Raw genomic sequence first — 25,213 nt, 5'->3', positions numbered from 1 at the left:
TTGCATATGGCAGCCATATTGTTTATAAATGTAAAGATTTTTTAAATAATCATTGAGGAGTAAGCTCTGCTGAACTGTTTGATACCAAACATGTCATGATTGGTCAAGGATCCAAGGACAAGATCTCAAAAGTAGGTTTTGCATATTATGCAAATTTAAAAAAAAAAAATAAGGGGGTGGAGCATAAACAAGAATGACCCAGGCGGCTGACCAGCATGAACAAGAAGGATAAATATGTTCAATTAAGCAAGACAAGCAAGATTGAATAAGTTCAGCAGAGCTTTAATTTAGAATAATTCACCTGTAGCTGTTTCACCAAATGACCACCAGAGCGCAGCAAGAGACCACATATAACCTGCTGGAAATCTATCACTCTATCAGAAAGACAAAACATTCCCTATCAGTGTGTTTCTATTTATTAAAAAGAGAAGAAAAGTCCGATTGGGCTCCAAATTGGTATTCATGATCAAGTGGTCTGTATATACATGTATGTAAATTTGTGTGTTGATAGGGTCAAAGGTTCCTGACTTCTGACCATTTAGGTTTGAAAAAAGTGATAATACAGGCTTATGGCCTACAAAATGGCTGTTGCTCTTTGGCCATATTAGAGGCAAAAAATATCTGATTTGGCTCAAAATTTGCAATCAACATCACAATATCAGTCTATATATGTATGTCAATTTCTGTGTCAATAGGGTCAAAGGTTCCTGACTTCTGTCCATTTAGATTTGAAAAAAGCGATAATACAGGCTTGAGGCCTACAAAATCGCTGTAGTTTTCCAGCCGTTGTAGAGGCAAAACATGTCCGATTTGGCTGAAAATTTGCAATCAAGATCAGATTATCAGTCTATATATGTGTATAAATTTGTGTGTTGATAGGGTGAAAGGTTCCTGTCTTCTGTCCATTTAGGTTGGAAAATAGCGATAAATAGAATAAATTGAAAATAGTTATTTTTTCACTGTAGAGCCTACTGAAGACTTATTTGGCTCATACTTGGCACATGTACTTCAAATGTCATTGTTAATTAGTAGCTTCAACAGTTTTGGCATGTTTTAAACTTTGACAGAGTTTTGGCCAAATAACTCTGAAAAGGCTTTCACGTACATGTTTGATCAAGGTTTATGGGCCTCAAATAGTTAAAATGTCAAGATTTTTTTGATAATTATTTACCTACAGGGTCTCAAGATTGCATCAAGATCAAATTTGTTTTGATTGATTAAGGACTTAAAGACAAGTTCGAAAAGAGCAATTTTTACTCTTTTGCCAACTGATGAAAATCTTTGCATTTTTGGTAAACACATATAATTACAAAGTTGTAAAGGCTACAGCAAAGTATACAAATAAAAAAGAATAACAAGCCTAGGCCACTTGTACCTTTAGATATAACTGATTTTCTGCTATAGCGCCCCCTTGAGGCCAATCAACGCCATATTTTAATGGATGATAGAAGGCCCTGTGATACATGTAGGGTATAAGTATCGTCCTGATTGGTCATTGTTTAGCCTGTCAAAAGCTTGCTGGAATCTGATTGGCTAATAACGATCGCAAAAATTTGCATATCAAATTTTCCTTCTGTAAAACATTAGGACATAGGCCATAAATGATACATGCCAAAGGAGAGCTTCATAGCTTGTACAGTTCCTGAGAAACAGATTTTTAGCTTTGGCTCCGCCCCCTGGTGGCGTATGTCTACACAGATTCACATGCTACCTCAGAATCATGTTGGCATCGTAGGTCTAAAGTGGCATTAGTGTAGGTTTAAGCATTCAAAAGTTACAGCTGTTAAAGTAAATTTGGGTGTGCCACGGTAAGATTAATTTGCATATGGCGGCCATATTTTTTGCAAATTTCAAGATTTTTTTAATAATTATTGAGGCTGGGACTCTGCTGAGTTGTTTGACACCAAACATGTCAGGAATGGTCAATGAGTTTAGGACAAGTTCTCAAAAGTAGGTTTTGCATATTATGCTAAATAGCAAAAAATCTAAGTGGGCGGAGCTTAGTGGTTCTATTGACCTTTTTGATTTGCCATTAACCAAGGAATCATATAATGCAAGAATTTTTGCTCTAGCTATCAGGGCGTAGGAGTTACGAGGCCAAACGCGTTGACCTTCGTCATAGCGCCCCCTTGAGGCCGATCGGGCTCATCTTTTGAATCTGAGTAGCGGTGAGAAGTACTACCATATGACCAAGTCTCAGCCCTGTAGGCCTTACGGTTTCTTCTGCCCAATCACTTCTATGGCAGAAAAAGAATAAGAACTATAATAATAATAATAATAATAATAATAATAATAATAATAATAAATATAGCCGCAAGCGGCGATTTACGGGGTTCGAGCGTTACAGGCAAAGAGACCCCTGGAGGCCAGTTAGGCTTAAAACATGTTGCCGGTTGACCGGCATCGCCAAACTGGATGAGGATGACCAGCATGACCGTGAAGACCAAGCTAGATTACCAGCATGACTAATCTGGATGACAAACTTGTTGACCATATTGACCAAGCTGGAAGACCATAATGACCAAACTGGATGACCAGCATGGCAAAGGTGGTTGGCCAGTATGACCAAGCTGGAAGACCACCATTACTATGAGGACAAAGCTGAATGACCAGCAGGACCATAATGACCAATGTGAATGGCCAGCATGACCAAGCTGGATGGCCAGCATAACCAAGCTGTGTGACCAGCGTGACCATAAAGACCATAATGGCAATGCTAGATGAGTGGTGTGAGTAAACTAGTTGAAAAGCATTGATAAATTGAGCTGTAGTGTTCATCAGGTTTTATGTGGTGTCTTACTGCACTCTAGTGGGCATTTGGTGAAACAAATTCAGTTCTTAAATTGAAAAAACACAAGGCATAAAAAGGGCATATAAATAACCCGTATATAGTATATAAGTTTTGACCTGATTAACATTCCGCCTGTTAAAAGCTTGCTGGAATGTGATTGGCTAATAGTGACCACAAAAGTGTCCATATCAAATTTTCATTTGGTGTACCATTAGTGCATGGGCCATAGATGATAATTGGCTAGGATGACCTTGATAGCTTGTATGGTTCTAGAGAAACAGCTATCGAGCATTGGCCCCGCCCCCTGGGGGGGGGGTGTATGTCTACTTATACTGACAGGGTATCTGAGAATCATGTAATGATCAAAGGACTGAAGTGGTATTAGTGTCAGGTTAAGCATTCAAAAGTTATAAGTGTTAAAGACATTTTACTGCACCATGGTAGAACTCATTTGCATATGGCGGCCATATTGTTTATAAATGTAAAGATTTTTTTAATAATTATTGAGGAGTAAGCTCTGCTGAACTGTTTGACACCAAACATGTCATGATTGGTCAAGGATCCAAGGACAAGATCTCAAAAGTATTTTTTGCATATTATGCAAATTTATAAAAAAAAAATAAGTGGGTGGAGCATAAACAAGAATGACCCAGGCGGCTGACCAGCATGAACAAGAAGGATAAATATGTTCAATTAAGCAAGACAAGCAAGATTAAATAAGTTCAGCAGAGCTTTAATTTAGAATAATTCAAATGTAGCTGTTTCACCAAATGACCACCAGAGCGCAGCAAGAGACCACATATAACCTGCTGGAAATCTATCACTCTATAAGTAAGACAGAACATTCCCTATCAGTGTGTTTCTATTTATTAAAAAGAGAAGAAAAGTCCGATTGGGCTCCAAATTGGTACTCATGATCAAGTGGTCTGCATATATATGTGTGTAAATTTGTGTGTTGATAGGGTCAAAGGTTCCTGACTTCTGTCCATTTAGGTTTGAAAAAAGCGATAATACAGGCTTATGGCCTACAAAATGGCTGTTGCTCTTTGGCCATATTAGAGGCAAAAAATATCTGATTTGGCTCAAAATTTGCAATCAAGATCACAATATCAGTCTATATATGTATGTCAATTTCTGTGTCGATAGGGTCAAAGGTTCCTGACTTATGTCCATTTAGGTTTGAAAAAAGCGATAATACAGGCTTGAGGCCTACAAAATCGCTGTAGTTTTCCAGCCGTTGTAGAGGCAAAACATGTCCGATTTGGCTGAAAATTTGCAATCAAGATCACAATATCAGTCTATATATGTGTATAAATTTGTGTGTTGATAGGGTGAAAGGTTCCTGTCTTCTGTCCATTTAGGTTGGAAAATAGCGATAAATAGAATAAATTGAAAATAGTTATTTTTTCACTGTAGAGCCTACTGAAGACTTATTTGGCTCATACTTGGCAAATGTGCTTCAAATGTCATTGTTAATTAGTAGCTTCAACAGTTTTGGCATGTTTTAAACTTTGACAGAGTTTTGGCCAAATAACTCTGAAAAGGCTTTCACGTACATGTTTGATCAAGGTTTATGGGCCTCAAATAGTTAAAATGTCAAGATTTTTTTGATAATTATTTACCTACAGGGTCTCAAGATTGCATCAAGACCAAAGTTATTTTGATTGATTAAGGACTTAAAGACAAGTTCGAAAAGAGCAATTTTTACTCTTTTGGCCACTGATGAAAATCTTTCCATTTTTGGTAAATATATGTAATTACAAAGTTGTAAAGGCTACAGCAAAGTATACAACTAAAAAAGAATAACAAGCCTAGGCCACTTGTACCTTTAGATATAACTGATTTTCTGCTATAGCGCCCCCTTGAGGCCAATCAACGCCATATTTTAATGGATGATAGAAGGCCCTGAGATACATGTAGGGTATAAGTATCGTCCTGATTGGTCATTGTTTAGCATGTCAAAAGCTTGCTGGAAACTGATTGGCTAATAACGATCGCAAAAATTTGCATATCAAATTTTCCTTCTGTAAAACATTAGGACATAGGCCATAGATGATACATGCCAAAGGAGAGCTTCATAGCTTGTACGGTTCCTGAGAAACAGATTTTTAGCTTTGGCTCCGCCCCCTGGGGGCGTATGTCTACACAGATTGACGGGCTACCTCAGAATCATGTTGGCATCAACGGTCTAAAGTGGCATTAGTGTAGGTTTAAGCATTCAAAAGTTACAGCTGTTAGAGTAAATTTGGGTATGCCACGGTAAGATTAATTTGCATATGGCGGCCATATTGTTTACAAATTTCACAATTTTTTTGATAATTATTGAGGGTGGGACTCTGCTGAGTTGTTTGACACCAAATATGACAGGATTGGTCAATGACCCTAGGACAAGTTCTCAAAAGTAGGTTTTGCATATTATGCTAAATAGCAAAAAATCTAAGTGGGCGGAGCTTAGTGGTTCTATTGACCTTTTTGATTTGCCATTAACCAAGGAATCATATAATGCAAGAATTTTTGCTCTAGCTATCAGGGCGTGGCAGTTACGAGGCCTAACGCGTTGACCTTCGCCATAGCGCCCCCTTGAGGCCGATCGGGCTCATCTTTTGAATCTGAGTAGCGGTGAGAAGTACTACCATATGACCAAGTCTCAGCCCTGTAGGCCTTACGGTTTCTTCTGCCCGATCACTTCTATGGCAGAAAAAGAATAAGAATAATAATAATAAATATAGCCGCAAGCGGCGATTTACGGGGTTCGAGCGTTACGGGCAAAGAGACCTCTGGAGGCCAGTTAGGCTTAAAACATGTTGCCGGTTGACCGGCATCGCCAAACTGGATGAGGATGACCAGCATGACCGTGAAGACCAAGCTAGATTCCCAGCATGACTAATCTGGATGACAAACTTGTTGACCATATTGACCAAGCTGGAAGACCATAATGACCAAACTGGATGACCAGCATGGCAAAGGTGGTTGGCCAGTATGACCAAGCTGGAAGACCACCATTACTATGAGGACAAAGCTGAATGACCAGCAGGACCATAATGACCAATGTGAATGGCCAGCATGACCAAGCTGGATGGCCAGCATAACCAAGCTGGGTGACCAGCGTGACCATAAAGACCATAATGGCAATGCTAGATGAGTGGTGTGAGTAAATTAGTTGAAAAGCATTGATAAATTGAGCTGTAGTGTTCATCAGGTTTTATGTGGTGTCTTACTGCACTCTAGTGCGCATTTGGTGAAACAAATTCAGTTCTTAAATTGAAAAAACACAAGGCATAAAAAGGGCATATAAATAACCCGTATATAGTATATAAGTTTTGACCTAATTAACATTGCGCCTGTTAAAAGCTTGCTGGAATGTGATTGGCTAATAGTGACCACAAAAGTGTCCATATCAAATTTTCATTTGGTGTACCATTAGGGCATGGGCCATAGATGATAATTGGCTAGGATGACCTTGATAGCTTGTATGGTTCTAGAGAAACAGCTATCGAGCATTGGCCCCACCCCCTGGGGGGGTGTATGTCTACTTAAACTGACAGGGTATCTGAGAATCATGTAATGATCAAAGGACTGAAGTGGTATTAGTGTCAGGTTAAGCATTCAAAAGTTATAAGTGTTAAAGACATTTTACTGCACCATGGTAGAACTCATTTGCATATGGCGGCCATATTGTTTATAAATGTAAAGATTTTTTTAATAATTATTGAGGAGTAAGCTCTGCTGAACTGTTTGACACCAAACATGTCATGATTGGTCAAGGATCCAAGGACAAGATCTCAAAAGTAGGTTTTGCATATTATGCAAATTTAAAAAAAAATTAAGTGGGTGGAGCATAAACAAGAATGACCCAGGCGGCTGACCAGCATGAACAAGAAGGATAAATATGTTCAATTAAGCAAGACAAGCAAGATTGAATAAGTTCAGCAGAGCTTTAATTTAGAATAATTCACCTGTAGCTGTTTCACCAAATGACCACCAGAGCGCAGCAAGAGACCACATATAACCTGCTAGAAATCTATCACTCTATCAGAAAGACAGAACATTCCCTATCAGTGTGTTTCTATTTATTAAAAAGAGAAGAAAAGTCCGATTGGGCTCCAAATTGGTACTCATGATCAAGTGGTCTGTATATACATGTATGTATATTTGTGTGTTGATAGGGTCAAAGGTTCCTGACTTCTGACCATTTAGGTTTGAAAAAAGTGATAATACAGGCTTATGGCCTACAAAATGGCTGTTGCTCTTTGGCCATATTAGAGGCAAAAAATATCTGATTTGGCTCAAAATTTGCAATCAAGATCACAATATCAGTCTATATATGTATGTCAATTTCTGTGTCGATAGGGTCAAAGGTTCCTGACTTCTGTCCATTTAGATTTGAAAAAAGCGATAATACAGGCTTGAGGCCTACAAAATCGCTGTAGTTTTCCAGCCGTTGTAGAGGCAAAACATGTCCGATTTGGCTGAAAATTTGCAATCAAGATCAGATTATCAGTCTATATATGTGTATAAATTTGTGTGTTGATAGGGTGAAAGGTTCCTGTCTTCTGTCCATTTAGGTTGGAAAATAGCGATAAATAGAATAAATTGAAAATAGTTACTTTTTCACTGTAGAGCCTACTGAAGACTTATTTGGCTCATACTTGGCACATGTACTTCAAATGTCATTGTTAATTAGTAGCTTCAACAGTTTTGGCATGTTTTAAACTTTGACAGAGTTTTGGCCAAATAACTCTGAAAAGGCTTTCACGTACATGTTTGATCAAGGTTTATGGGCCTCAAATAGTTAAAATGTCAAGATTTTTTTGATAATTATTTACCTACAGGGTCTCAAGATTGCATCAAGACTAAATTTGTTTTGATTGATTAAGGACTTAAAGAGAAGTTCGAAAAGAGCAATTTTTACTCTTTTGGCCACTGATGAAAATCTTTGCATTTTTGGTAAACATATGTAATTACAAAGTTGTAAAGGCTACAGCAAAGTATACAACTAAAAAAGAATAACAAGCCTAGGCCACTTGTACCTTTAGATATAACTGATTTTCTGCTATAGCGCCCCCTTGAGGCCAATCAACGCCATATTTTAATGGATGATAGAAGGCCCTGAGATACATGTAGGGTATAAATATCGTCCTGATTGGTCATTGTTTAGCATGTCAAAAGCTTGCTGGAATCTGATTGGCTAATAACGATCGCAAAAATTTGCATATCAAATTTTCCTTTTGTAAAACATTAGGACATAGGCCATAGATGATACATGTCAAAGGAGAGCTTCATAGCTTGTACGGTTCCTGAGAAACAGATTTTTAGCTTTGGCTCCGCCCCCTGGGGGCGTATGTCTACACAGATTGACGGGCTACCTCAGAATCATGTTGGCATCAAAGTTGTAAAGTGGCATTAGTGTAGGTTTAAGCATTCAAAAGTTACAGCTGTTAGAGTAAATTTGGGTGTGCCACGGTAAGATTAATTTGCATATGGCGGCCATATTGTTTAAAAATTTCTCAATTTTTTTGATAATTATTGAGGTTGGGACTCTGCTGAGTTGTTTGACACCAAATATGACAGGATTGGTCAATGACCCTAGGACAAGTTCTCAAAAGTAGGTTTTGCATATTATGCTAAATAGCAAAAAATCTAAGTGGGCGGAGCTTAGTGGTTCTATTGACCTTTTTGATTTGCCATTAACCAAGGAATCATATAATGCAAGAATTTTTGCTCTAGCTATCAGGGCGTAGGAGTTACGAGGCCAAACACGTTGACCTTCGCCATAGCGCCCCCTTGAGGCCGATCGGGCTCATCTTTTGAATCTGAGTAGCGGTGAGAAGTACTACCATATGACCAAGTCTCAGCCCTGTAGGCCTTACGGTTTCTTCTGCCCAATCACTTCTATGGCAGAAAAAGAATAAGAATAATAATAATAATAATAATCAGAACAATTACAATAGGGTTTCTAGCACTACGTGCTCGAACCCCTAATAATAATAATAATAATAATCAGAACAATTACAATAGGGTTTCTAGCACTACGTGCTCGAACCCCTAATAATAATAATAATCAGAACAATTACAATAGGGTTTCTAGCACTACGTGCTCGAACCCCTAATAAATATAGCCGCAAGCGGCGATTTACGGGGTTCGAGCGTTACAGGCAAAGAGACCCCTGGAGGCCAGTTAGGCCTAAAACATGTTGCCGGTTGACCGGCATCGCCAAACTGGATGAGGATGACCAGCATGACCGTGAAGATTACCAGCATGACTAATCTGGATGACAAACTTGTTGACCATATTGACCAAGCTGGAAGACCATAATGACCAAACTGGATGACCAGCATGGCAAAGGTGGTTGGCCAGTATGACCAAGCTGGAAGACCACCATTACTATGAGGACAAAGCTGAATGACCAGCAGGACCATAATGACCAATGTGAATGGCCAGCATGACTAAGCTGGATGGCCAGCATAACCAAGCTGGGTGACCAGCGTGACCATAAAGACCATAATGGCAATGCTAGATGAGTGGTGTGAGTAAACTTGTTGAAAAGCATTGATAAATTGAGCTGTAGTGTTCATCAGGTTTTATGTGGTGTCTTACTGCACTCTAGTGCGCATTTGGTGAAACAAATTCAGTTCTTAAATTGAAAAAACACAAGGCATAAAAAGGGCATATAAATAACCCGTATATAGTATATAAGTTTTGACCTGATTAACATTCCGCCTGTTAAAAGCTTGCTGGAATGTGATTGGCTAATAGTGACCACAAAAGTGTCCATATCAAATTTTCATTTGGTGTACCATTAGTGCATGGGCCATAGATGATAATTGGCTAGGATGACCTTGATAGCTTGTATGGTTCTAGAGAAACAGCTATCGAGCATTGGCCCCGCCCCCTGGGGGGGTGTATGTCTACTTAAACTGACAGGGTATCTGAGAATCATGTAATGATCAAAGGACTGAAGTGGTATTAGTGTCAGGTTAAGCATTCAAAAGTTATAAGTGTTAAAGACATTTTACTGCACCATGGTAGAACTCATTTGCATATGGCGGCCATATTGTTTATAAATGTAAAGATTTTTTTTTATAATTATTGAGGAGTAAGCTCTGCTGAACTGTTTGACACCAAACATGTCATGATTGGTCAAGGATCCAAGGACAAGATCTCAAAAGTAGGTTTTGCATATTATGCAAATAAAAAAAAAAATTAAGTGGGTGGAGCATAAACAAGAATGACCCAGGCGACTGACCAGCATGAACAAGAAGGATAAATATGTTCAATTAAGCAAGACAAGCAAGATTGAATAAGTTCAGCAGAGCTTTAATTTAGAATAATTCACCTTTAGCTGTTTCACCAAATGACCACCAGAGCGCAGCAAGAGACCACATATAACCTGCTGGAAATCTATCACTCTATCAGAAAGACAGAACATTCCCTATCAGTGTGTTTCTATTTATTAAAAAGAGAAGAAAAGTCCGATTGGGCTCCAAATTGGTAGTCATGATCAAGTGGTCTGTATATACATGTATGTAAATTTGTGTGTTGATAGGGTCAAAGGTTCCTGACTTCTGACCATTTAGGTTTGAAAAAAGTGATAATACAGGCTTATGGCCTACAAAATGGCTGTTGCTCTTTGGCCATATTAGAGGCAAAAAATATCTGATTTGGCTCAAAATTTGCAATCACGATCACAATATCAGTCTATATATGTATGTCAATTTCTGTGTCAATAGGGTCAAAGGTTCCTGACTTCTGTCCAATTTAGATTTGAAAAAAGCGATAATACAGGCTTGAGGCCTACAAAATCGCTGTAGTTTTCCAGCCGTTGTAGAGGCAAAACATGTCCGATTTGGCTGAAAATTTGCAATCAAGATCAGATTATCAGTCTATATATGTGTATAAATTTGTGTGTTGATAGGGTGAAAGGTTCCTGTTTTCTGTCCATTTAGGTTGGAAAATAGTGATAAATAGACTAAATTGAAAATAGTTATTTTTTCACTGTAGAGCCTACTGAAGACTTATTTGGCTCATACTTGGCACATGTGCTTCAAATGTCATTGTTAATTAGTAGCTTCAACAGTTTTGGCATGTTTTAAACTTTGACAGAGTTTTGGCCAAATAACTCTGAAAAGGCTTTCACGTACATGTTTGATCAAGGTTTATGGGCCTCAAATAGTTAAATTGTCAAGATTTTTTTGATAATTATTTACCTACAGGGTCTCAAGATTGCATAAAGACCAAATTTGTTTTGATTGATTAAGGACTTAAAGACAAGTTCGAAAAGAGCAATTTTTACTCTTTTGGCCACTGATGAAAATCTTTGCATTTTTGGTAAATACATGTAATTACAAAGTTGTAAAGGCTACAGCAAAGTATACAACTAAAAAAGAATAACAAGCCTAGGCCACTTGTACCTTTAGATATAACTGATTTTCTGCTATAGCGCCCCCTTGAGGCCAATCAACGCCATATTTTAATGGATGATAGAAGGCCCTGAGATACATGTAGGGTATAAGTATCGTCCTGATTGGTCATTGTTTAGCATGTCAAAAGCTTGCTGGAATCTGATTGGCTAATAACGATCGCAAAAATTTGCATATCAAATTTTCCTTCTGTAAAACATTAGGACATAGGCCATAGATGATACATGCCAAAGGAGAGCTTCATAGCTTGTACGGTTCCTGAGAAACAGATTTTTAGCTTTGGCTCCGCCCCCTGGGGGCGTATGTCTACACAGATTGACGGGCTACCTCAGAATCATGTTTGCATCAAAGGTCTAAAGTGGCATTAGTGTAGGTTTAAGCATTCAAAAGTTACAGTTGTTAGAGTAAATTTGGGTGTGCCACGGTAAGATTAATTTGCATATGGCGGCCATATTGTTTACAAATTTCACAATTTTTTTGATAATTATTGAGGTTGGGACTCTGCTGAGTTGTTTGACACCAAATATGACAGGATTGGTCAATGACCCTAGGACAAGTTCTCAAAAGTAGGTTTTGCATATTATGCTAAATAGCAAAAAATCTAAGTGGGCGGAGCTTAGTGGTTCTATTGACCTTTTTGATTTGCCATTAACCAAGGAATCATATAATGCAAGAATTTTTGCTCTAGCTATCAGGGCGTAGGAGTTACGAGGCCAAACGCATTGACCTTCGCCATAGCGCCCCCTTGAGGCCGATCGGGCTCATCTTTTGAATCTGAGTAGCGGTGAGAAGTACTACCATATGACCAAGTCTCAGCCCTGTAGGCCTTACGGTTTCTTCTGCCCAATCACTTCTATGGCAGAAAAAGAATAAGAATAATAATAATAAATATAGCCGCAAGCGGCGATTTACGGGGTTCGAGCGTTACAGGCAAAGAGACCCCTGGAGGCCAGTTAGGCTTAAAACATGTTGCCGGTTGACCGGCATCGCCAAACTGGATGAGGATGACCAGCATGACCGTGAAGACCAAGCTAGATTACCAGCATGACTAATCTGGATGACAAACTTGTTGACCATATTGACCAAGCTGGAAGACCATAATGACCAAACTGGATGACCAGCATGGCAAAGGTGGTTGGCCAGTATGACCAAGCTGGAAGACCACCATTACTATGAGGACAAAGCTGAATGACCAGCAGGACCATAATGACCAATGTGAATGGCCAGCATGACCAAGCTGGATGGCCAGCATGACCAAGCTGGGTGACCAGCGTGACCATAAAGACCATAATGGCAATGCTAGATGAGTGGTGTGAGTAAACTAGTTGAAAAGCATTGATAAATTGAGCTGTAGTGTTCATCAGGTTTTATGTGGTGTCTTACTGCACTCTAGTGCGCATTTGGTGAAACAAATTCAGTTCTTAAATTGAAAAAACACAAGGCATAAAAAGGGCATATAAATAACCCGTATATAGTATATAAGTTTTGACCTGATTAACATTCCGCCTGTTAAAAGCTTGCTGGAATGTGATTGGCTAATAGTGACCACAAAAGTGTCCATATCAAATTTTCATTTGGTGTACCATTATTGCATGGGCCATAGATGATAATTGGCTAGGATGACCTTGATAGCTTGTATGGTTCTAGAGAAACAGCTATCGAGCATTGGCCCCACCCCCTGCGGGGGTGTATGTCTACTTAAACTGACAGGGTATCTGAGAATCATGTAATGATCAAAGGACTGAAGTGGTATTAGTGTCAGGTTAAGCATTCAAAAGTTATAAGTGTTAAAGACATTTTACTGCACCATGGTAGAACTCATTTGCATATGGTGGCCATATTGTTTATAAATGTAAAGATTTTTTAAATAATTATTGAGGAGTAAGCTCTGCTGAACTGTTTGACACCAAACATGTCATGATTGGTCAAGGATCCAAGGACAAGATCTCAAAAGTAGGTTTTGCACATTATGCAAATTTTAAAAAAAATTAAGTGGGTGGAGCATAAACAAGAATGACCCAGGCGGCTGACCAGCATGAACAAGAAGGATAAATATGTTCAATTAAGCAAGACAAGCAAGATTGAATAAGTTCAGCAGAGCTTTAATTTAGAATAATTCACCTGTAGCTGTTTCACCAAATGACCACCAGAGCGCAGGAAGAGACCGCATATAACCTGCTGGAAATCTATCACTCTATCAGAAAGACAGAACATTCCCTATCTTAGATAATACTTTATACTTTATTGTCAGATCCATGATCTGAAATTTGTTTTGCATAAAAACAGTAGCTCCGTTACAACATCATACATTAACAACACAACATATAAGGGCACAAACAACCATTATAAAAGGGGGAAAAAAATGAAAAGGGGGTACATTAAATACATAGTTCGCTCGCATTATCTCGGTTCATAAAGATCTTGTATGATTATAGATTAGGCTCCCGGTTCAATTTAAGGATTGACTGGTGCACGAAAGAGTGCTTCAGTCTGACTTTATTAAACCGCGGAACACTGTATCGTCGTCCCGATGGGAGAAGTACATATTCGCTGTTCAGAACATGATTAGCATCAGAAAGAAGGTTTTTAGCTAACCGCATTGTGTTGTTATGATAAGCGGTCTCATACTATCAGTGTGTTTCTATTTATTAAAAAGAGAAGAAAAGTCTGATTGGGCTCCAAATTGGTACTAATGATCATGTGGTCTGTATATACATGTATGTAAATTTGTGTGTTGATAGGGTCAAAGGTTCCTGACTTCTGACCATTTAGGTTTGAAAAAAGTGATAATACAGGCTTATGGCCTACAAAATGGCTGTTGCTCTTTGGCCATATTAGAGGCAAAAAATATCTGATTTGGCTCAAAATTTGCAATCAGGATCACAATATCAGTCTATATATGTATGTCAATTTCTGTGTCAATAGGGTCAAAGGTTCCTGACTTCTGTCCATTTAGATTTGAAAAAAGCGATAATACAGGCTTGATGCCTACAAAATCGCTGTAGTTTTCCAGCCGTTGTAGAGGCAAAACATGTCCGATTTGGCTGAAAATTTGCAATCAAGATCAGATTATCAGTCTATATATGTGTTTAAATTTGTGTGTTGATAGGGTGAAAGGTTCCTGTCTTCTGTCCATTTAGGTTGGAAAATAGCGATAAATAGAATAAATTGAAAATAGTTATTTTTTCACTGTAGAGCCTACTGAAGACTTATTTGGCTCATACTTGGCACATGTACTTCAAATGTCATTGTTAATTAGTAGCTTCAACAGTTTTGGCATGTTTTAAACTTTGACAGAGTTTTGGCCAAATAACTCTGAAAAGGCTTTCACGTACATGTTTGATCAAGGTTTATGGGCCTCAAATAGTTTAAATGTCAAGATTTTTTTGATAATTATTTACCTACAGGGTCTCAAGATTGCATCAAGACCAAATTTGTTTTGATTGATTAAGGACTTAAAGACAAGTTCGAAAAGAGCAATTTTTACTCTTTTGGCCACTGATGAAAATCTTTGCATTTTTGGTAAACATATGTAATTACAAAGTTGTAAAGGCTACAGCAAAGTATACAACTAAAAAAGAATAACAAGCCTAGGCCACTTGTACCTTCAGATATAACTGATTTTCTGCTATAGCGCCCCCTTGAGGCCAATCAACGCCATATTTTAATGGATGATAGAAGGCCCTGAGATACATGTAGGGTATAAGTATCGTCCTGATTGGTCATTGTTTAGCCTGTCAAAAGCTTGCTGGAATCTGATTGGCTAATAACGATCGCAAAAATTTGCATATCAAATTTTCCTTCTGTAAAACATTAGGACATAGGCCATAGATGATACATGCCAAAGGAGAGCTTCATAGCTTGTACGGTTCCTGAGAAACAGATTTTTAGCTTTGGCTCCGCCCCCTGGGGGCGTATGTCTACACAGATTGACAGGCTACCTCCGAATCATGTTGGCATCAAAGTTCTAAAGTGGCATTAGTGTAGGTTTAAGCATTCAAAAGTTACAGCTGTTAGAGTAAATTTGGGTGTGCCACGGTAAGATTAATTTGCATATGGCGGCCATATTGTTTACAAATTTCAAAAATTTTTTGATAATTATTGAGGTTGGGACTCTGCTGAGTTGTTTGACACCAAATATGACAGGATTGGTCAATGACCCTAGGACAAGTTCTCAAAAGTAGGTTTTGCATATTATGCTAAATAGCAAAAAATCTAAGTGGGCGGAGCTTAGTGGTTCTATTGACCTTTTTGATTTCCCATTAACCAAGGAATCATATAATGCAAGAATTTTTGCTCTAGCTATCAGGGCGTAGGAGTTACGAGGCCAAACGCGTTGACCTTCGCCATAGCGCCCCCTTGAGGCCGATCGGGCTCATCTTTTGAATCTGAGTAGCGGTGAGAAGTACTACCATATGACCAAGTCTCAGCCCTGTAGGCCTTACGGTTTCTTCTGCCCAATCACTTCTATGGCAGAAAAAGAATAAGAACTATAATAATAATAATAAATATAGCCGCAAGCGGCGATTTACGGGGTTCGAGCGTTACAGGCAAAGAGACCCCTGGAGGCCAGTTAGGCTTAAAACATGTTGCCGGTTGACCGGCATCGCCAAACTGGATTAGGATGACCAGCATGACCGTGAAGACCAAGCTAGATTACCAGCATGACTAATCTGGATGACAAACTTGTTGACCATATTGACCAAGCTGGAAGACCGTAATGACCAAACTGGATGACCAGCATGGCAAAGGTGGTTGGCCAGTATGACCAAGCTGGAAGACCACCATTACTATGAGGACAAAGCTGAATGACCAGCAGGACCATAATGACCAATGTGAATGGCCAGCATGACCAAGCTGGATGGCCAGCATAACCAAGCTGGATGACCAGCGTGACCATAAAGACCATAATGGCAATGCTAGATGAGTGGTGTGAGTAAACTAGTTGAAAAGCATTGATAAATTGAGCTGTAGTGTTCATCAGGTTTTATGTGGTGTCTTACTGCACTCTAGTGGGCATTTGGTGAAACAAATTCAGTTCTTAAATTGAAAAAACACAAGGCATAAAAAGGGCATATAAATAACCCGTATATAGTATATAAGTTTTGACCTGATTAACATTCCGCCTGTTAAAAGCTTACTGGAATGCGATTGGCTAATAGTGACCACAAAAGTGTCCATATCAAATTTTCATTTGGTGTACCATTAGTGCATGGGCCATAGATGATAATTGGCTAGGATGACCTTGATAGCTTGTATGGTTCTAGAGAAACAGCTATCGAGCATTGGCCCCGCCCCGTAGGGGTGTATGTCTACTTAAACTGACAGGGTATCTGAGAATCATGTAATGATCAAAGAACTGAAGTGGTATTAGTGTCAGGTTAAGCATTCAAAAGTTATAAGTGTTAAAGACATTTTACTGCACCATGGTAGAACTCATTTGCATATGGCGGCCATATTGTTTATAAATGTAAAGATTTTTTTAATAATTATTGAGGAGTAAGCTCTGCTGAACTGTTTGACACCAAACATGTCATGATTGGTCAAGGATCCAAGGACAAGATCTCAAAAGTAGGTTTTGCATATTATGCAAATTTAAAAAAAAATTAAGTGGGTGGAGCATAAACAAGAATGACCCAGGTGGCTGACCATCATAAACAAGAAGGATAAAGATGTTCAATTAAGCAAGACAAGCAAGATTGAATAAGTTCAGCAGAGCTTTAATTTAGAATAATTCACCTGTAGCTGTTTCACCAAATGACCACCAGAGCGCAGCAAGAGACCACATATAACCTGCTGGAAATCTATCACTCTATCAGAAAGACAGAACATTCCCTATCAGTGTGTTTCTATTTATTAAAAAGAGAAGAAAAGTCCGATTGGGCTCCAAATTGGTACTCATGATCAAGTGGTCTGTATATACATGTATGTAAATTTGTGTGTCAATAGGGTCAAAGGTTCCTGACTTCTGACCATTTAGGTTTGAAAAAAGTGATAATACAGGCTTATGGCCTACAAAATGGCTGTTGCTCTTTGGCCATATTAGAGGCAAAAAATATCTGATTTGGCTCAAAATTTGCAATCAGGATCACAATATCAGTCTATATATGTATGTCAATTTCTGTGTCAATAGAGTCAAAGGTTCCTGACTTCTGTCCATTTAGATTTGAAAAAAGCGATAATACAGGCTTGAGGCCTACAAAATCGCTGTAGTTTTCCAGCCGTTGTAGAGGCAAAACATGTCCGATTTGGCTGAAAATTTGCAATCAAGATCAGATTATCAGTCTATATATGTGTATAAATTTGTGTGTTGATAGGAAGAAAGGTTCCTGTCTTCTGTCCATTTAGGTTGGAAAATAGCGATAAATAGAATAAGTTGAAAATAGTTATTTTTTCACTGTAGAGCCTACTGAAGACTTATTTGGCTCATACTTGGCACATGTACTTCAAATGTCATTGTTAATTAGTAGCTTCAACAGTTTTGGCATGTTTTAAACTTTGACAGAGTTTTGGCCAAATAACTCTGAAAAGGCTTTCACGTACATGTTTGATCAAGGTTTACGGGCCTCTGGCTTATTCTATGGCCCTGTAGCGAGCTAGTTAGGCCCATTTAGTGCAGGAAAAGTAGTCAGTCACGTTTTTTAAAGGCTTTATGTCAGAATAGGCCTGTTCTTTGCTGAAAGTTTATTATTTACTGTAGGTGCAATATCTTTTAAACTATAAGACCTTTTAATTCCAAATTTTACAGAGTGTAGACCACTAATGGAACAAGTTTAAATCAAAAAAGGTATTCAACCAGAAGAACTGATCAAGTTATAGGCTCTAAAACATGAATTTTAAAATAAAAAAAGTGGCTAGATTTTTTTTTTTTTTTTATCATATTCTGACCACTGGGGATCCATGTCAACATCTTTAAGTATTTCTAATAAAACATCAAAGGCTTTTAATTAACAATACTTCATGAAACTGTCACAACTTTATATCCTGTTTGAGTATAAGGCCTCAAGATTTGTGTGTAAAATTCAGGCGGAAAATGGCAAAAACTGGCCTGGAGGTTAAGAGGTTAAGTAATTTGTTGTGCATTAGCTATTTGTTACATATGTCTTAACACTGTCAATACTCAGCCAAACACTTAATAATTAGTTTACATGTTTCCAATAAAGTTTTTGACTTGGATTAATGTAGAGACTTGGCATTTCTTACACAAATGGTGTGTGTGCTTATGACAAAACCGTGAGCACATGTGCATAGTTGTATGGTAACTATTTAACAGTGTAGTCGTACATCATACACACATTAATTAATGACCTTTGTACCCTCTCTCCCAAATTACTAAGACATAACTGACTATTGTAGTTCAATCAAATGGTCTTTTTTTTTTTTTTTTTTACAGTATGTTCTCACTTGATAATGGTTTGATCTGTCATCTCTTGTACAAGCTTGTTTATGGTTGCACTGGAACCCCAAAGGAGAGTTTTAAGTGAAACTAAAATCAACATAAACCTGCAAGGTGCCCTACCAATTTTCAGACAACAAAATATTTTCACGGATTCCTTGGGTCAAGACAAATCAGTGTTCTACTGGCAGCATAAAGTACAAATGTTTTTGAATGACTGGAAAATATTTAAAACCTTTTTTCATTAACCTGTCATACAGTTAATGCAATGTAATAGCTAATGATCTTATATTGCATTTATTGATAACATTGAAAAGATGAAAATATAGACCCGGGGTACATGACAATTGCCTTTGGGACACTATAGTAATTAAAAGGAGGTCGGCTTCAGGTTGAGTACTTTATTGGATTTGTCATGGTATCATGGTGTATCAGTAGTATGTCAGTGGCAATGCATAACCAATGATTAATGTAGATTTAATGCTGAATGTGAACAAGGTGCATCATCTGTAGTATATGCCTTAGAACTGCTGGTCTAGAACTGAGGTTGGCTGTCGTTAAATTCAGAGCCGCTAGGTGGGGCAAGTCTAAAAGTACTGCACATCTAGAAGTGGAGGTCTAAATGTGCAGGTGTTGAACTGCAATAGCTCTCCGGCGGTGTCAACCACGCTGCCATCTTAGGTCGCGCAAGAACATTCTCTCCTCTTGGACAACATGGACAACAAGAGATTCAAAACTGACGACGGACACGAAACTATATCAGGCTACATACACGTAGTATCGCCGATAAAAACGCGAAACAGCAAGTATTTTAACGCGGTATTTCAGGTGGGCAGAGATGAGTACCACCACCTTGTTTGCTTTTCTCCGGAGAAACACGACAGCATGGCCATGGCTTCTAAACAGTTAACCCCGGTTAAACTGAAGAACGCAAAGAAAGTTCTGAGTAAGTCACAAGATTTCACGTTGTTTCTTGTTTATGCTCTCAATCAACTTCTGGACCAAATCCTGACTGATAGCAGTCCATTCTTGCACAATCAATGCTTGTATTTTGTCAGAATTTGTTGGTTTTTGTTTGTCCACCCGTCTCTTGATGATTGACCACAAGTTGTCAATGGGATTAAGATCTGGGGCGTTTCCATGGTATGGACCCATGAGCCATTTAGTTATCACCTGTCCAGTTTGGTGACCTGTGCATTGCTGATCACCAAACTGCTCTTGGAGGGTTGGGAGAAGTTGCTCTCGGAGGACATTCTAGTACCATTCTTTATTTATGGCTGTGTTTTTAGGCAAGACTGTGAGAGAGCCAATTCCCTTGGCTGAGAAGCAACCCCACATGAATGGTTTCAGGATGCTTTACAGTTGGCATGAGACAAGACTGGTGGTAGCGCTCACCTCGTCTTCTCCAAACAAGCTGTTTTCCAGATGTCCCAAACAATCGTAAAGGGGATTCATCAGAGAAAATGACTTTACCCCAGTCTTCAGCAGTCCACTCCCTGTACCTTTTGCAGAATATCAGTCTGTCCCTGATGTTTTTTCTGGAGACAAGTGGCTTCTTTGCTGCCCTCCTTGAGACCAGGTCTTGCTCCAAGAGTCTCCGCCTCACAGTGCGTGCAGATGCACTCACACCTGCCTGCTGCCATTCCTAAGCAAGCTCTGCACTGCTGGTAGCCCGATCCTGCAGCTAAAACACTTTTAAGAGACGGTCCTGGCGCTTGCTGGTCTTTCTTGGGTGCCCTGGAGCTTTTTTGGAAACAATGGAACCTCTCTTCTTGAAGTTCTTGATGATGCGATAGATTGTTGACTGAGGTGCAATCTTTCTAGCTGTGATACTTTTCCCTGTTAGGCCATTTTTGTGTAGTGCAATGATGACTGCACGTGTGTCTTTAGAGATAACCATGGTTAACAGAAGAGAAACAATGATGCCAAGCACCAGCCTCCTTTTAAAGTGTCCAGTGGTGTCATTTTTACTTAATCATGACAGATTGATCTCCAGTCCTGTCTTCATCAACACCCACACCTGTGTTAATGGAGCAATCGCTGAAACCATGTTAGCTGGTCCTTTTTTAAGGCACGGCTGCAATGAGGTTGAAATGTGTTTTGGGGGATAAAGTTCATTTTCTAGGCAAATATTGACTTTGCAATTAATTGCTGTTAAGCTGATCACTCTTTATAATATTCTGGAGTATATGCAAATTGCCATTATAAAAACTGAAGCAGCAGACTTTGTAAAAATTAATATTTGAATCATTCTCAAAACTTTTGGCCATGACTGTACTTTCTCTCAGTCAGTTTTACTAAAGCCTGCTGGACTTAAATAATACTTCTAATTTTTCTGACGTTGTGTGGAAGTGTTTAAACATCACGGCCAAGTGTACATACATTGCTGTTGTGTTATTAAATAATGATAATAATAAAATTAATGCATCTGTTAATTCTTAATGTAAACACTAATATTTTATGGTAGGTTGTGTATTCCATTTAAATTACATTAGTTCTGTGAAATTGTTAATATTTGAACAATGTCTTGTAAACTTTATATTTATATTTGATTAATTGAAAAAATAAGACAGATTAATCGATTATCAAAATAATCGTTAGTTGCAGCCCTATATAAAATGTTTACATGACATAAAATATGGATGTAAGGAAAACACAAATATTCAAATTATGAACAATAGCTTCAATAAAACTTTAGCTATAAAGGAACCTGTCACCCAAAATTTTATTTTATGAAAGGACATACAACTAAAAAAGAAACAGCTTTAAAACACCGTCATATTTGAAAAACAACAAAAAAGCAAAAGCCTAAACAACAGCATCAACAAAAAAACATCAGTTATATTGACTTACAATACACAGAAACCCCCATAAACACCTAAGGCATATTATTTCTGATGTGTACAAACATTAAACTGTGTCTCTTCTGCTTAGTGATCAGTACTGAAAATTTATTCTTCAAAGTGTATTTAATCTATGTTTCTGTTTGCATTTTAGGTTTGAGAGAACATCAGGGATATGACATCCAGTGCACAAAACAGACACTAATAGAGGTGACTCAGCTGCAGTTCACTGCCAAGCCGCCAAGAGGAGAACTGCCCTTAACGATTGCAGATGTAAAAAATCTGAGCCCCAGACAGTTGGTAAGTATCTTGGTTTCATCTTATAATTGTCCTAAAAGTGTTTTTGGATACATGTGAACTGTGTACGCAGGGGTCACCAATCCAGTCCAGAAAGTGCCGCTGTGGTTGCGGGTTTTCATTCCAACCAGGCACGGGCACACCCTGTATGGGTGGCCACTTGTTTGGGGACTGAGACTGATTGAACAAGTGGAATCAGGTGTGCCGCAGCTTTGTTGTAATGAAAGCCTGCACCCTCACCGGCCCAATGTGGACAAGATTGGTGACTCATGGTTTACAGTTTTCTGTGTACAAGCAAAAATTATGCCTAAAACGTCATCTGATTTTGACACATATGTTCACAATAGACAGATATTACCAATCTAGACAAATATGGCAAACTTTTTTCATAGGGATTTACTTGTTGATGAAAATGTTACATGGCTATGTGTGATTTATAGTCTGCTGTCTGATCAGCAGTGTGGGAATCTGTGTCAATCATTACTTAGTGAATTCACTCTATGAAATAATATTTAAAGACTATGGACGGCTTGGGAATGGACAAATTTTTCATCCAATGTAAAATCTGTGGCTTGATTGCAGAGTGTAATTCTCGAGACACACACACACACAGGGCAGAGTGGAAGTCATAGTTATTGCTTCACAGTTTCACACCATATCCTGAAAACAGACACTGATGCATTTTTGCCATATTAGATATTTAATAGACATTGTTCTTTGAGTACATGACCAAGTCTAATAAGTTTTTTTTTTTTTCATTTCTTTAAAATTCTTCTTTTTGCCTGTGTGTGAAAGTTGTGTTAAAAATCAAAAGTAGGCCCTTTAACCCAGAAATATAAAACCTTTTCATAGATTCACAGGTATTTAGAGAGTAATCCAATTCATACTTTGTATAAGCGATTAAATTGAGACATTCAGTCTGAAAGTGATTTTTTGTTTTTTGTAAACTGTAAATATGTAACCAAGATTAAATGCAGCTTGATACTATACCGACTCTTTGCATCTTCTTGTAGGTAGCCACACTGGAAGCTGCAGTGTGCAGTATGGATGACTCACCAACCATGGTGAACATCAGACAGTCACAATGCGAAGTACTGAACTGCTGCATTGGAGACAGAACCGGCAGAATACAACTGTCGTTATGGGACAATGGTCAAAGAAGGACAATCCTACACTTTCACAAACCTGTCAACAAGAAACTTTATGGGACAACTGGTTTTAACAAGCACTCGCCAGACAAAAATTCAGTCCCTTGACCGTACACTTGAAGTTGCAGTTGAACAAGGCACCTGTGACTCTCAGAAGTCCTTGAAACAGCTCATTTCCAATGTAGTGGGTGCACAAATAACTGTCAAAAAACAGTGCCCCACGTGCCACACTGCACAGCACATTGACAACTCAAAGGAGGTCTACCATAGATGTCAAACGTGTAAAATGTTGCGTCAAACTAAAAGCTACACCACCAAATGCAGTGGTTTGCTTCTTTTTGAGACATGTGAAGGTGAGATTACTATGAACATCTCACACTCGATCATTTCAAAGTTCATTCAGCCAGCAGGCTGTATTGATGCAATGGACTCTCAGGACATTGAGGAAAGCTTCCTTGGGGCTGGCATCTTGGCAGTCACGTACACACATGACAACAACATTGCAGACATTCAGCAAATGGTGTCTGAACACCATACACTTCCTAAGGAACAAGGTGACAGCCAAACCCTTGTGACTGACACATCTACAGAAGAACATGACAACGATGAAGAGTTAGCAGCTTGTGCTGTATCAGCGCATGAGTCAGTTCTCAAATCAGAGGACAAACTGCCCTTGATTGTTCAGCAACCACTGGACAACGTCATCAGTGGGATGGACAAAGCTCATCAGTGGGATGGACAAAGGCTCCCTGCTCTGCTCCCTGCTCTGCTCTCTACTACTCTGGTCTGCTGCTGTGCTGCTCTGCTGCTGAAAGCTTGCTTTAATCTTCAGCTTCTACACTTTTCTCTGTTTTCTTCTCTTTTACTCTCTTCACACTTACTAATCCACTTTTAGTCTGCTTCCTCTTTGCTCTACACACCTATTAATCCACTCTCAGTCTACTTTTATAGACTTTTTCCTCAGGTTTGCTGGATTAGCTGTTTGCTGCTGCAGTTTGTTTGTGTAAGTTTCTAATTTCAACTGAAACAAGGTGAGTGCTTTTTTTTCTCCATGGCTTCTGCTCAGGTTTACACCTGTTTAGAGTGTGGCATGTATAGCTTAGATCCCTTATCCACCGATACTGGTAACAATAGTGGTATTTGTACTAAGTGTGAGATAGTTAGCTCCTTGGTGGATAAGGTGAATAAGTTAGAGCTGCATGTCCGGGGTTTAATAAGGGATAGACAGCAGGATTCACTGTTAGCAGCCCCGGGTGTCTCAGGGAGAGTTAGTACCCCCTCGACTCCGGCCTTAGAGCCCTCACAGCGGGGCGAATGGGTAACGTCTCGGCGGCATAGTCGAAAGGCTAAGGCTAATGCTACCGCAAAGGCCACAGCCAGCCCACCTAAACACCACGCTCCCCCAGTTCACGTGTCAAACAGGTTTGCCCCGCTCAGTGAAGCACCAACTGAGGAGCCTGTTAAAGGTACTCTGGTGATAGGAGACTCTATCGTCCGACACGTGAAATTAGCTACTCCTTTAGGGGCACCAGCGGCAACAGTTACTTGTTTACCGGGAGCCAGAGCACCGGACATTAGTGGCAACCTTAGGTTAGGGAATAGGAGATATTCGAGGGTAGTAATTCATGTAGGGGCCAATGATATTCGTCTGCGGCAGTCTGAAGTAACTAAGGCTAATATTAAAGAGGTGATTAAACAGGCCCAGACGCTGTCCGAGGAGGTAATCTGCTCTGGCCCCATCCCAATGAGGCGTGGTGATGAAGCTTACAGCAGGCTTTCTTCGCTGAACCGCTGGATGTCCAAGTGGTGTGCAGAAAATCATGTGGGCTTTATAGATAACTGGCTACACTTTGAGGGCAAGCCTGGTCTTTTAGGTAGGGATGGTGTCCACCCCACGCGGGAGGGTGCTGCCTTACTTTCATGCAGCATAGCTCATAGTCTTTTAGTTAGTCGGCAGAGTAGTATTAGAAGCTGCTGACAATCCAGAGCCGGGACCAGGCCGCAGACAGAGAGGCTTAACCGACCGTCTGCAAGCTGCAAAGAGACGTTACCTAGATACCAATGTATTCAGACTGTGTCTGTCCCCCGAGTCAAACAAAAACATCAAAAAACTAAAACAGTAAATCTAAATAACTTAACTTATATTAAACAATCATATCCAGACTGTAGTACTAACATTTCAAGCCTAAAGATTGGTTTACTTAATATTAGATCTCTAAATTCAAAAGCAGTTCTAGTGAATGAAATCATAACTGATCAGAAATTCGATGTTCTGTGTCTGACAGAAACCTGGATTAGGCCAAATGAATATGTAGCA

General features: G+C 39.1%; 1 protein-coding gene across 1 annotated transcript in view; it reads right to left on the bottom strand.

Annotated features, from left to right (window-relative positions):
• Positions 1 to 24,282, bottom strand: part of LOC125802191 (uncharacterized) — a 741,936-nt gene extending 717,654 nt beyond the window's left edge. Inside the window, exon 1 of the mRNA XM_049479422.1 lies at positions 24,201 to 24,282. The gene's annotated coding sequence lies outside the window, so the exon portion shown is untranslated. The remainder of the gene's footprint in view (positions 1 to 24,200) is intronic.
• Positions 24,283 to 25,213: the final 931 nt, after the last annotated feature.

Source organism: Astyanax mexicanus, chromosome 5 (genome assembly GCF_023375975.1).
Source record: "Astyanax mexicanus isolate ESR-SI-001 chromosome 5, AstMex3_surface, whole genome shotgun sequence".
Classification (NCBI taxonomy): domain Eukaryota; kingdom Metazoa; phylum Chordata; class Actinopteri; order Characiformes; family Acestrorhamphidae; genus Astyanax; species Astyanax mexicanus.
Note: the sequence above shows the minus strand (reverse complement) of the source record. Positions and strands in the feature narration are given on the sequence as shown.